Below are 13817 nucleotides of genomic sequence, written 5' to 3'. Positions count from 1 at the left end.
GTATTCTGATATGCCAGTGGCGTACATCATGAATGAAAAGGGTGCCAAGGAGGTGAAGGTGCGCTCTGCGGGCTACGAGAAGCAGCGCGCAACTGTGATGCTGTGCTGCACAGCTGATGGACAAACTCCCTCCTTATATGATATTTAAAAGGAAGACACTGCCTGCTCGAGAAACTTTCCCAAGAAATGTCATTGTGCAGGGAAATGAGAACGGGTAGGTGACGGGTGCGATGGTGGAAGAGTGGGTTAAGATTGTGTGATGACGGCGTCCAGGAGCCCTTTTGACAAAGAACTTGCTCCTTGTCGTCGACTCTTACCATGGGCACTTGACCACAACGTGAAGGCTGCGCTCGCCCAAGCGAACACGGACCTCGCTGGCATGATGGGCCAGTTGCAGCCACTTGACATCTGCATCAGCAAACCTTTCAAGGATCGTCTGCGGAAATATTACACGGTCTGGTTGGCTGACGAAGACCATATGTTAAAGGGACCCTGAAACGCTTTTGACGATTTCCTACAAACGTACTGAGTCGTTAGAGTAGGGGCCTTTTGATCATTAATTGACACATCTAAGTGCTCTGCGTAAAGCGTGTAATTTATTATAAGGTTTTAAAAATGCACATCGCTGCCGATCGCAGCGCACTGCTCGGCGGAATTTTAAGCCGCCCCTACCCATATGACCGAAATCACCCATATTACGTCAGTGGGGCGAGCTATCCGATTGGCTGACCAGGGCGCGGGATCGATAATTTTTCCACCTTTATGGTAAACAAATAATCTTCGTAATAGTTGAAATGTTAGTTAATTTGTTTTTATAAAAAGAAAGTAGCATAAAGAGAATGCACAAGAACAATTTTTCAGTACACTTAAGCACTTCCGGCACACAGCAAGTGTCGTCTGCTTGTGTTACAACGTACTCCATTTTGACGAGAGCTCCGCGGTCAGAGTTGGTCTCAGTCTTTTCGCGAGCACTATGATTCGACTTTGTTCCCTTGTGGACTGCAAACGTAGCGACTGGCAATATGTCAAGCTGCGACATCGTGTCACTCTGCAGGGCAGCGTACGAGCGAACTGGCTGTTGTGCATCGGACTGCCGCTATGCGATCGGCGCCAGGATTTGCACGTTCGTGGCCGTCACTTTACACCGGAAGATTACTAACGCACTAGCGTTTCGCGAGTCCCGTATTAGGGCAAACGTAAGTGCGAGGGGACAGGGTCTGGCCACTTGACTGTGCCGTAACGGGATGAGCCGAGATGAGCAGAAGGGCAAAGGTGAATGGTCTGCACGGTGCAACCACCTGGTGGCATAGAGCTCAACCATACACTGTAGCAGCAACGAAGGGTATTCTTTTTTGCTGCTGGTGCGTATTTTTCGCAGGAGTGTAATGATCAACACGTTGTTTTGATAAATGTTTAAAATGTTTTACACTTGGTTAGAGGAATATTAGCGCTTTTGTTTGGCTGGTTAAGCGCTGCATCAACAAGTGTCTGCACCGGGCAGACCGATCAGGCCGCTCACGTACGTCTGCGCCAAAGTTCCTTCATCAGGTTGAGTTTATGCCTCCAGTCATTTGCCGATATGACCAGCCTGCCTGTGGCTAACAGAATACCAGACACGTTCGGCGCTACGACAGAATGCTCGCAACGCACGCTGCTTCGATAGCTCTCGCTTGGGGTCGACAGCCAAGCGGCTAGCGGAGAGGTTTTGCGCGGGCGGGGGCGGGTTCCAAAACCACCGGAAGTGGACGATGTGACGTCGCATCGTGACGCAGGACCAGTGAAGGCGGAGCTTAGCCCCGCTCGCTCGGCGAACGAGTTGAGGAGGAAAAGCATGGCTGGGGAGGAGGGTAACTTCTAATCGCTTGTAGCTCCATTAATACGTAACGCTTCACTTAAATTGTGGTGCGAATGTTCTACTTAAGCTGTACCCTACGCGTCTACAAAATTTGTCCGAACCGTTTCAGGGGCCCTTTAACGGCAACGGGCGCATCAAACGTACGTACATCGCTATCGCAGCTGGCGGGCTGGGTAGCTGCAGCGTGCGACGACATGTCAGGTACGAGTACTTTGATCGTGCGCGCCTTTAAAAAGTACAGCATATCTAATGCACTTGACGGTACCGAAAATAGTGCACTGTTTGAAGGTGGCAGCGACGACGACGTTGAATGGCTCTGCATGTTCAGATTCAATAAATGCTGTTTGCATTTTGTGAACGCTGTCCTCACTTTTTTTGTTCGGCCTACATTCGAGGTAATATATTCTTTTTTGTTGGCTTCGGACTTTAGCGGGTCGGCTTATAATCGGGGTCAGCCTAGATTCGAGTAAATGCGGTATGTTGCCTGTCGGCAACAATCTTCAATGAAGTGTTAACAATGCTCAGATGCAAGAACGAGCAGCTGCTGAGCAGTGAACTTTTGTGAATGTTCTATGGTAAAATAAACCATTTAGTACAATGTTCCCAGGTGGCATTATTGACTATAACAATTTAACCCTTTCAGGGTCAATGACGTAAATAACGGCGCCGTGAACAAGTCCAAAATGGTCGATGCAGTATACTTACGGTGCCGACGGTACGTTCAAAGAGCGCGCAAATTTCCGAACTTTTTCTTTCCTGGCATGTGCTGCCCCTGTATGGGAATAGAGGGAAATGTTTTTTCTCGCGCCTCCCTCCCAGTTTTCGTTGCATGGTTTGTTTTAGAGCTAGTTTGCTCCGGCGCCTCCATATATTGGCGCGCGCGCAGCCGGCGGTTTGGGTTCCGCGGGTGGTTTCGGCTGCTTGCAAAACGGATGGCTATCTGGTCACTAATCGCTCAAAGGACGAGCGCTGTTAGATATGGGGCTGTTTCCTGCGCCTACTTCGAGTTCCCTAGATCACATCGAATCGCAGCACAGCTAATTGAGAAGCGCAGAAACGCGGAAAGCACATTCCAGAGGAGCGCTCGAGCAAACAAGTTGAAGGCCACAAGGTCACGTGCAAGCAAGTTCGTACGCCGCCGGCGGAGCTATTCAATCCTTGACTTTTCCAGAAAGCGAAGGAATAGCCCGGCACTGTTGCAAGGAAAGTTGGTCCCGAAGCAAGACGGCTGTGATGTACCGGGAAGGCCTGGCAGCGTAGCCCCCATACGCCCATTGTGCCGACGCGTTGCATGCCAGCGAGGCAAGACCGCAGGGAGAAGTAAGGCACCCTGCCCGCCTTGGTCCGCCGTCGCCCCCACCTGGCTATTGTGACGGCGAGTTGTGAGTCAGCAAGGGAAGACCGCAGGGGGACCAAGCGGCGGCTCTCTTCGCCGGGTATGACACCATCGCACGGGCGCCTACCATTGGCCGAAAATGGCGTCATCTGAGCGGACTCTTCCATTGGCCGAACATGACGCGACTTCCAGTCCTCGAACGGTTTAAAAGGAGCATTCCAGAGATACCAGAGCCCTCCCTGATTCACCTCTCTCGAACTTCTTGCCGCGGGCCGCAGCGTCCGAGTTGCTGCCGGCCCGTAATGACTGTACGACTGTTACTTGACTTTCACCTCTCTGTATATAATGTAAAATAAATCCTCCCAAGTTTTGTTTTCATCCCGAAGTCCGTCCTTCAACCCCTACACCGCCTGTTTCTCGCTCGCTTAGCGATCACAGGGGTGCGCAAAGGAAGGATGCCACCGTGTATGAGTTTCCTTTATTGAGACTCGCAAAAACTAATTGCCGCTGGTTAACGAAAGATCAGCGGAAGTTTGTCGCACATTTCGATTTTTTGACAGGCCCACTACCACAGTTTTCTTGGGTGCGCTGACCTATGCAGTTCGAATATGCTATGGATGTAAATATCAGTGTAAGAGCAGGAACATTTGAGACTTGCGAAATATTCTCATGTGCGCCTTTTCTAAGCCTTGAACTGTGTGTATAACAGGGCAGCAATTTTTTTCCTATAAGTTTATTTCCTTTTTATATTGCTGTTATTCATAAGTAAACAATACAGATTACCAATGATAATTTTTTTCTCACTTTACGGTCACATTAAAAAATTACCGTAAATTTTTTTTCTAAGCAGCTCCCTCAGAAGAATTGTAATCTGCAACAAAAAAATTTACCCTGGGCGGTCTTATATGGAGAAAAAAACTGGACACTGTAAGGGTTAATCTAGCTACTGCCCCAGAAAGAAGAGGCACAACATTTAGGAAAAGAAAAGGGCCCACAAGCATGCCTTCGTCGCCTCTCGTCCCTTCCACCCCTCCGATGAGAGGCTCGAAAGGAGGCTGGCGATGCTGGCTGCGTGGCACAAAGGCATGTGGCAAAGCAGCTTGCGCTTTTGCTTTTTAAAAAAAATTGGCATTCTTTACCTTTCCGGCACATATACCCGTTAGCCACTTTCTAATCATTATGACTAAGGATGTGCGAATACTCGAGCATTAGATTTCAAATCCAATAGCAAACTTTCGAACAATTCTATTCACAGATAAAATATCTAATATTCGATTTCTCAAACATTCAATTTTTGTGATACTGGTACCTTCTGTGAATTACCCGGGCGGGGTCGGTGCCTTGACGGACACAGCCTTCCCACAATGACAGTACCGATCAAAACGAACAATGCGACGCGTGTAGGAAAAGCACAAGAGCATGTGCGATAGGTCCAGATTAGCCACCGTAAGGCACGTTGATTGCATTGAATACACAAGTTCGGCATTCACGCATGCATATTTGCGCAGTTTGGAGCTCTCTAATCACACGCGAGCACACACAAAAATTTGGTACGCATGCTCACAGAAGCTAGTCGACTGCTGACCTGAACGTCGCTTCAGTGCCTGTCCATTTAACCCGTACACATTATTTCACGACTGATCATTGATGAGCCACCTGTAGGAACATATTAGTGACAAACTCTCCACAACTGTTTGCAGCCTCTTATCACATCGGCTGGGAGCGAATTTTCACCATGGCCACTATAGGCGCCAACTACGAAGGAGGCGGGGGGTTAGGGGTGCTCTGGTGCCCGAGCCCCCTCCGGAGTTTTCCGGGGGAGGGGGGTCGCAGCCCCTCACCTAAACACACACAAAAAGTGTCGTTACCAGATTTTTCTCACCCACATCATTTGATGTTTCTTTTGACTTGCTTCTACTTTTTCGCTAAATTTTATTGTGGCTAATAGCTTACTGCATCACTGTTAGTGCGGAAGTTCATGGCTTTTAATTTACATACATGTATATAGTTTCGCTTTATTTTTGCAAATGCTGACAATAGGAGGTATTCACGTGACGTCATCCGCAAGGGGCGCTAGCGCCCGGCGCGGCGGTCGCCATACTCGTGGTCGCGAGCGCGGGCACCGCAGTACGACTACCCCCAGTGTGCTAGGCTGTGCGTACAGTTTTGATCGTTTTTTTTAGAGCGCAGCTCTTTGGCGTCCGTTCCTGGGTTTCGCGTCGTCGTCGGCGTTGTCGTCGGCCTCGTAACCAGCTCCGCCCCCCTTTCATCCCCCCAGCGCTAGCAGCGACCGACTGATACCGCTGGATGCCGCTGACGCCGCTAGAGAGTCAAGATAACGTGACTGCATAGAACACCGTCGCCGCCATGCAGAAAGAGGAGGAGAGGGTCCCCCCCCCCCCCTGTTCTTGTGTGGCGGATAGGGTGCTCTTCAGTTGCCGACGCGCCGGTTATTTCACGTAGGCCCCGGCACGTCGACGAATACGTGACCACCTTCCCACGGCTAGACCTGGTTCTTAGCGCTGCGGAAGCGAGGGTATCATATTGTTTGTGTCGGCATCGGCGGCGTTGTCCCTGAAACCAACTCCGCAGCTTGGGTTGACTCACTATCGGCGTAAGCGGCATCAGTCAGTCGCTGCTATCTCTTCCCTCCTCCCTTTATCGTGTTGTCCGCTTGCTGCGCGCGCTTCTGCCCCCATCGTTTGCCGCTGGGTGTACACGCCGCCCCCCTCCCCCCTCTTCCTGCGAGTCTCCGGTTGTCAAAGCGCCGGCTCGAACTTAATTCCTTTCTTCGCTCCTCCTCCAATGCAACCCCTGTGCGGTGGCAATCAGAGAGCCAGATCGGTGGCGGCGGATCTGTATATGTGCACCGCCCGAGCCGAAATTGCCGCTGCCGTTCGCCCTGTGCGGTGGCAATCAGAGAGCCAGATCGGTGGCGGCGGATCTGTATATGTGCACCGCCCGAGCCGAAATTGCCGCTGCCTTTCGCCACTGCGAAATTATCTGCCAGTTCTTTCTGAGCCATGAGCGAGACGACCGATGGAAGTCCTCCGTCTGCTGCTGCTGCTGCTGCTGCTGCTGCTGCTGCTGCTGCTGCTGCTGCTGCTAAACGAGCTGCCAGAGCAGAGGCCCAGCGCCGTCGCCGTCAGAATCCAGAGGTGCGTGCCGCCGAAGCAGAAGCTTACCGTCGCCGCCGTCGAGATGATCCAGGTGTACGCGTCGCCGAAGCAGAGGCTAAGCGCCGCCGCCGAGAAGACCCTGCCGTTCGCGCCGCAGAAGCGGAGGCTCATCGCCGCCGTCGAGAGCAACCAGCAGTAAGCGAGGCTGAAGCAGAAGCTCATCGCCGCCGCCGAGAAGACCCTGCAGTTCGCGCCGCCGAAGCGGAGGCTCATCGCCGCCGTCGAGAGCAACCAGCAGTAAGCGAGGCTGAAGCAGAAGCGCCATTCCTCTGTACTTTGCTTTGCTGAAACCTGGATGGATCCCGAAGAGCCTCTCGAAATCATAGATTTCCTATACTGCTGTGGTGCTCGCAGAGACCACAACAGAGCGGCGGGAGTCGCTATCTACTTGCGCACAGGTCTCTCTGCAATACCAGTCGAAATGTTTGGCACGTCACATGAAGTTGGCGAACTGTGCGCCGCAAAGTTGCCCAACGGCTTGCTGGTAGTAGCTGCGTACTTCGCCCCTACCGCACTCACGAAAGACGTCGTGCACTTCCTGCAACTCGCATTAACCGTCCATCGATCCACACCGATGTTAGTAGTGGGGGACTTTAATGTTGACATAAAGACAAACAGCAATTTCCTAACACTTATGCGGGAGAACATCCCGTTCCTCTCGCTCGTAACGCGTCCCACGGCTGTGACAACCTCGCGAGGCACTTGTATAGATCTCGTCTTTGAGAATCAAGCATTGGTGTACCAAGTCGAACATATATCAGTCTATTTCTCCGACCACAAAGCTTCCTTCATGACTGTCAAGAACTGTTAGTGGAGTCTTTGTTAAAGGAATACGTGTGAAAAATAAAAAAAAAATTCTGTGATAGCGCATACATGTGTTGCTCGATTTCTTTGCCTCAATCTATCGAAAAGGTGAAACAGCTTATTTGCTGCGCTCAAATTTCGCATTAGGAAGTAACGTAATCGTCGGGCATTTTTTCCAGTAGACGGGGCATTGAGGTGTTCGGAAGATTTGCTTCCATCGTGGTTCCCTTAGTATGCGGTTAAGCGCGTACGCGCGTGGACTGAAAGAGCCTGAAAAGTCGCGCGATGAAGAAAACGTGCGCCTGTGCGGCGGTGTTGACCCGCTTGACTTGAACGAATCAGAAGTGAAGTGCGACGCTAACCTTTTGCTACGTGTGGATTTCACAGACATTAATGATTACCTCGTCCATGCAACGAGCTTCATAACTCGAGAGCAGCTGAAATCATACAAGGCTTTGGAAGCTCACAATTATCTGACCAGCGGTTGGGTGCAGGAACCGCATCTCAAAGCTCTCGCCGACAGCCGAGTGGTCATCGTTGGCAGGGAAAGCTCATTTGTTTTCTTGTAGCACCGTCAAGTGTTGTGTACTGAAGCGGTGGCGTGATGTCGAGCGCTGATGTGTTTCGAGATCGTCGCGTTTTCATTTCATTACTCTGCGTAGCGTCATCGGCAGCAGCGCAAATGTGCGCACTGTTCGATCAAAAATGTGCAATCTCCTCGCATTTCTTCGCTGATTTAAGCGCTGTGTACCGCAGCGATCGCGCATTGTCAAGAACTGATGTAGATTTTTTTCAATTTTCTCGTTACACAAGCGACTTTTGACTGAGCATAGGCAGCGGCGTAAATGTGTCGATTGTTCGATCGCAAAACGAGCAATCTCTAATCATAAAATCTAAATGCCAAGACACTAATATTCATGTATTATGCCAACATGTTCGTTTTATCATTCCTGATGCATGCGTGTGTAATGTGGGTTTGCTAATGCCCATTGGCAAACAGCCTAGTTCTGGCTGCTGCGGCACAACTGCGATGTTTGCGCGCAAACATGTTTTTTTCTGAACGAGCTCTGAGGTAACAATCCTTAAGGAACAGCTTTCATAACTGTTGTTTTCTCACCAGCTTATTCTCATTTTAATGCAGGTTCTACACTCCCACTCACTAAGTGAGAAACCACTGCACCCCTGGCACCTTGTGAAAGAAGATGGGCTGGTGCAAGCTGCACACTGCACATGCAAGGCAGGCTTAGGGGAAGCCTGTTCCCACATTGGCGCTATCCTGTTTTACATACAGGCTGTCTTGCAGAGACGGGATGGACAAGCCTGCACCGATAAAGAAAATGCATGGCTGCCGCCACCTGTACGGTCCCTTGAAGCAAAGCCTGTATCAGGTGTGAGCTTTTCATCCTCAAAGATGAAGAGGGTGAAGGACGGTGAAACATCATGTCGTGGGAAACTGCGCCGGGTGAATGTTCAACCTACCACAGATGAAAAGTGGTCAGAATTTTTATCAGCGTGCCACCAAAGTGGGAGCAGACCAGCCCTGTTATCCCTGGAACCAAAATATGCTCATCACTTCATCCCTGCTGCGACAAAATTTCCAAGTGCCATCCTGACCAACATGCAGCAGGATGATCAACCCACCACATAGAGTTCCGTAATGGAGCGATGCTCCTAGCTGGCTGAAAGTCTCACAGTTGAGCCACAGGTAAAGTATGACTATTCATAGTACTTCTATATGCTATCTAGCATTTCATGCATGGTTAATAAAGAACAGAAATAAAGCAAATGAAAAGTGTGCATAACCTGTAATAATTTGTTGTATGTTGCAGGTTGCAGAGCTCATCGAGGAAAGCACAAGGAAGCAGGCAAAGGGCACAAAATGGTTTGCATTCAGGACAGGCCGCATCACAGCATCTCAGGGGACTCAGGGTTTCAAGTGATCTTTGCCACCGTGAGACACACTGACGTCGCATCCACTCATTGTAAAAAATGCAAAATGTTCTCCTTTTCTTGACGTCAAAAAGCACGAAAATTTAGAAGTATAAGATTAAAAAGCTTCGGCAAATACCTTTCCTTGGGCTTTGATTGCGCGATGGCATGAAACACACGAGGATTGTAACTTTACACAGTGCACTGCACACACATACACACGGCCTTGCCAACACTAATCATACACACAAGCAGCAGCAACAAGATGCACCATGGAGGAAGGCATGCATGAAATGCAAATGAGACATTCATTTGAGGGATCGCCAGCCATTTGTGCGCAAACGCGAGTAAGAGCAGGTGTGAGAGAAAATCTGGGGGCTTTTGCTCCTTGAATATATGACTCTGGCTAGGCACTACGGAGGAGGTTTCTTAGCGCGTGTTGTATGCGTTTGTCCCCTAGACATGCCAGCATTGCGGAGTGCGGTCGAGTTTGTTTATGCTCCGCCGCTGGCTGCCCGTGAGGCGAGGCAGTGGGCGCGGACACCCCTTGGTGATCGCTGTGTCTGAAGGGACAAGCTTCTGACTGGTGTTGCATAAGTCGCGGGTCGCTTTTTTCGTTGTGACAAAAGATTGGATTTTTTACAAGCACAGATTCATGAGGGTGCATGTAACCGCCAAACGGACACCTTAGGAGAGTACCTGAGGTTATAATAAAGCAGGCGGTGCAGGATATCCAGAGCACCCAAGGGGTAGCGGAGGGATCAAAGCTAGAAGTAGGGTGGCCTGTGGGTTGAGGCCTCAGTGAGCCTGAGTGCGGTAGAAAAAACACGATTGAATAAATATATGTACAGTGCTCACGGAATGAAACGCGTCAATTTAGGGCTAAGTAATGCGCATACTTTTGTTTCAACGGCTGCAGTTCGTGTCACATCGACGTATTTCTGGCGCGTACGCTTACATCGGAGTCCTCGTCACCTTTGGTAACCATATTCCTGGTGACATGACACGGTGCTCTCGCGTACTTTGCACATATGTAGGATTCTACTAAATGCTTCGTGTCCCATTTCATTCCATGAGCACAGTACATCCGTGCAACCGCCAACTTGTGACACTAAATTCAGCGCTACCGTGCCCCACGACTACTGCAACACCAGTCAGAGCCCTGCCTCTGAAGGCACATGGAACAGACTTGCTAAGGTGCTCTGCTTTCTAGATTTTCAATATATGCGGCCCGGGCTCTACTATACGGTTGCAAGCTATGATCCACCTCGACTGACTTAGAACGAGCACCACAGGTGTGAGACGGCCTGTCCAACAAAGAGGTCGCCAAATCGGTCGTCAGTATTAAATCGTCAGCTTTAGCAGCGCCATATTGCGGTACGGTAAGTGAGGTATGTGGTACGGTATTACCGTTCTGTACTAACCTACCGTGATGAACGAAAATGTTTTAGCTGCATGTGCCGCTCTATACATACTGTAATGTGATAACGATGATCAGTGGCGTAGCAACAGGGGCGGCCGGGGGGCCGTGGGCCCCGGGTGCAAGGGGCCAGTGGGGGGGGGGGGGGGGGGGGTGTCATATACGCCTGAAGACACCCCTCTTTCCGCCGGCTTGGCTGGGCGCAAATTGCAAAGAATGCTCCGGTATCCAGTAGCCCGAGCTCATGCACCCGATGCGTTGCGCCGCAGAATTGTCGGCTGCAGCTCTATCAACGCCCCACGAAATAATTGCACGAATGTGAGGGCTAAAAAATTTAATTCGCGAAATGGTCGCTAAAATACTCGCTTTAGCGGAACGTTTCATGTGGGGTGCGCTCGTGCTGTGCGTTCATGCTGGGAGCAGGAGTCGCGAAGCATACAGTGAGGCGTTGTAAGGCGTTGGGGCTCTTGGGTCCCTCTTCCGTTCAGAAGGCGCAGCGAAGACGAACAAAGACAGCAGCAAGAGGGCGTTCAAACAGCGCCCCCGGCGCTCGCGTTTACGGCGAAGAGTTCGTTGAGAACGACGTTGCATAAGTGGGGCCGTCAAAAGTCGCGAATGGGATTCTCTGGATCGTCTTCAGACTCGGTTCGGCCGAAGAGTTTGGCGCCGTATGACTCGACAGGCTGTAGTCGCGGGCCCACCGCGATGTCCGGCTCGCTTTTACTTCCCCTCTCCCGCTTGCTCCGAAAAGCCGTTGCGAAACCTGCCATTATGTTTCACGCTTTCCTTCTTAACCTCGACAGTTTCAGAAAACTGTTGTTCTTGGGTGACTTCGTGTTACAAGTACAATGCCTGTATCAGCTGCACAGAATTTTATAAAAAAAAAGTTGAATTTTGCAAAGGATATTTTCCGATCGAGATTCTATGAAGTTATGTCTTTTTGTGATTACTAGGAACTCGGTAGCGCGAAAGGTATGGCAGATACGTAATAACCATATCCTTAATAATCCTGTAATTAGTACTTATAAAGGAAGCACTTCAATTCGAGAATTGAGGACTCAAACTCATATTATTAACTCAACAAAAACTTATTAAACAAAATAGTTTTGGATGCTACAACCTACAGTACTTTGGCACTGCGGGCGGCGCCCAGTATATGGCAGCAGCGAAAGAAATATGGAATAGTGGACCAGTGACGTTGATCCCTTAATCCTCTCTATTGCGAGTGCAGACCAACAGTAGTGCAGGCTTTCGCTGGCACGGGCTTCATCGCGGCCTTTTCTTTCTTTTTTTATGGTGACGCCAAGAATCGACGCGAAGCGTGCTCTATTCTGTTCCCAATCTTGCGGTGGCACCGCAGCTCGGATAATCACGTTTTTCCGTATAGCAGCAAATGAAAACAAGGCTTTATTGATCAGAATGAAAAGAACTCGTAATTGTCACAACATTGGCGCCTGCGCAGCGGGGAGGCAGGTAGCGTTTTCCAATAGGGTGACCAGCGTCACTGACAATTTAATTTTCGTTTTCGTTCAGTGCTGCCCACAGACAAAATACTGCGTGCCACAGTACCTACGACGATTTTTGTGAAGTTGTTGTTGGGCAAGATATGAATGTCGGGCTTCAATTTTGCAAATATAATATTGCCGCTAAAGTTGGTAATTAAAACTTTATTATGAAGATATTTTTGTTATTGTGACGTGAGCCATATTTTCCACGATGCCGCATTTGTATTGGCTGCCAAGCCTTACAGTCTGACAGAAGATGTGCACATGGGCTTATCACACGTTATCAGTGCACCACCCTGTGTTATTTGGCGCAGGAAAGACAGCGTGTATATTTGCGGCATTCGCGATCTCTGGAAAAGAAAGCGAAGGAGAAGGGGACCCGGGGAACGTGCGCGGTATCCAAGGCGGCTGTGCTGGTGCTAAAAAAGTGGAAATTGTCGATATCCTCGCCTTCCTCGACTACATCAGGGGGGGAGGGGTGACAGAAGACCTATGGGCCCCGGGTGCCAGACGACCTAGCTACGCCACTGACGATGATAGTGGCTAACATTGGGAAAATGCAGAATACAATAACGAAGTGCTGAGAGCGAAATATTCATTTTGGTGAATACCAGAAAGGTTTAGCTTGTCCACATACACATTATTCTTTACGGAAGTGCCAGGTTATGGCAAACGTAAACGCCATTCACAGGTCGGTAGCGACCTCTTGCGACACTTATTCCTGCAACAGGTAAAATATATTTTTGTTACATAGGTGTTTTTGTCTATGCAACATATAAAAATACGAGTGCTTGCTGTCAGTTGTACCGCTGCCGGCACTTTACACCAACAGACAAGTAGAATATAGTTAGTTACTGCAATAAACACTCTGCATCTCCTCTAAGTAAAATCTGCGTCACTAGATGACGCCACCAACCTGAAGTGCTCTTTTTTATGCCACTTTTTACTTTGTTTTTCTTTTAGATGATTTTCACTTTTCTTAGTATTCTTTTTTTTTCCAATCACGTCAGAGTATATTCATCGCCTGTAAGAAGGGTACGGCCACAAGTTCAGTTCAGCTATAGTGCCTAGAATATAGTATGTTCTAGGCACTATAGTTCAGCCGAAGTTTCCTCCCGGCTGGAAGGGCTGTTTTACTGGTTGCTACTTCGTCGTGTCGTAGCAGATGAATTAATGTTAGCTCGTGCCTTGGTCCTATCATGGTGAAAACGCATGTGATACTTATACATGCACGGTGTGAACTGTGTGGCCAACAGCAGCTCCTCACTGTTTTGGCTTGGTGCTGCTTGGCTGGTGAAACACGGTGCCAGCCAAGCCTTACCGACTCCTTGCCGTCTAGTATGCCATACGGAAAGTCATTCCGTACAGTAAACTGCGCGCATGCACAGTCCTCAACCTCTACGGTATTACCGCACTTACGGTACGTAACTTGGCACTGCTAAAACTATCTAGTGCCCGCTGCTTCACCTATTTTACCGCACTGGCAGCCAGCATTCGAGCATAAACTCGACCCCACTCCGCTATGCCGGAACGCCAAGAAACCTCCTCCGTAGTGCCTAGCCAGAGTCGTATATTTCAGGAGCAAAAGACCCAGATTTTTCTCTCGCACCTGAGCAGAAATGGCTGGCAATCGCTCAAATGAACGTCTTGTTCAAATGCCACATAGAGTTTCATACAATAATTACTAGAGGGAACTCTGGCGCTGCAGTCGTTGTAACACAATAGGAATGATGGGAAGTACATGTATTTTCCTAATCTTCATGCTTGTGGATTCAGACGTTCTTGTGGC

At 49.5% G+C, this 13817-nt stretch overlaps 1 protein-coding gene across 2 annotated transcripts in view; it reads right to left on the bottom strand.

The window, feature by feature from the left end:
• Enoph (enolase-phosphatase E1) overlaps positions 1-13817 on the bottom strand; it is a 283836-nt gene that overhangs the window by 103510 nt on the left and 166509 nt on the right. The window lies entirely within an intron of this gene.

Source organism: Dermacentor albipictus, chromosome 7, assembly GCF_038994185.2.
Source record: "Dermacentor albipictus isolate Rhodes 1998 colony chromosome 7, USDA_Dalb.pri_finalv2, whole genome shotgun sequence".
NCBI lineage: Eukaryota > Metazoa > Arthropoda > Arachnida > Ixodida > Ixodidae > Dermacentor > Dermacentor albipictus.
The sequence above is the reverse complement of the archived record's forward strand: the minus strand, read 5'-3'. Positions and strand labels throughout refer to the sequence as shown.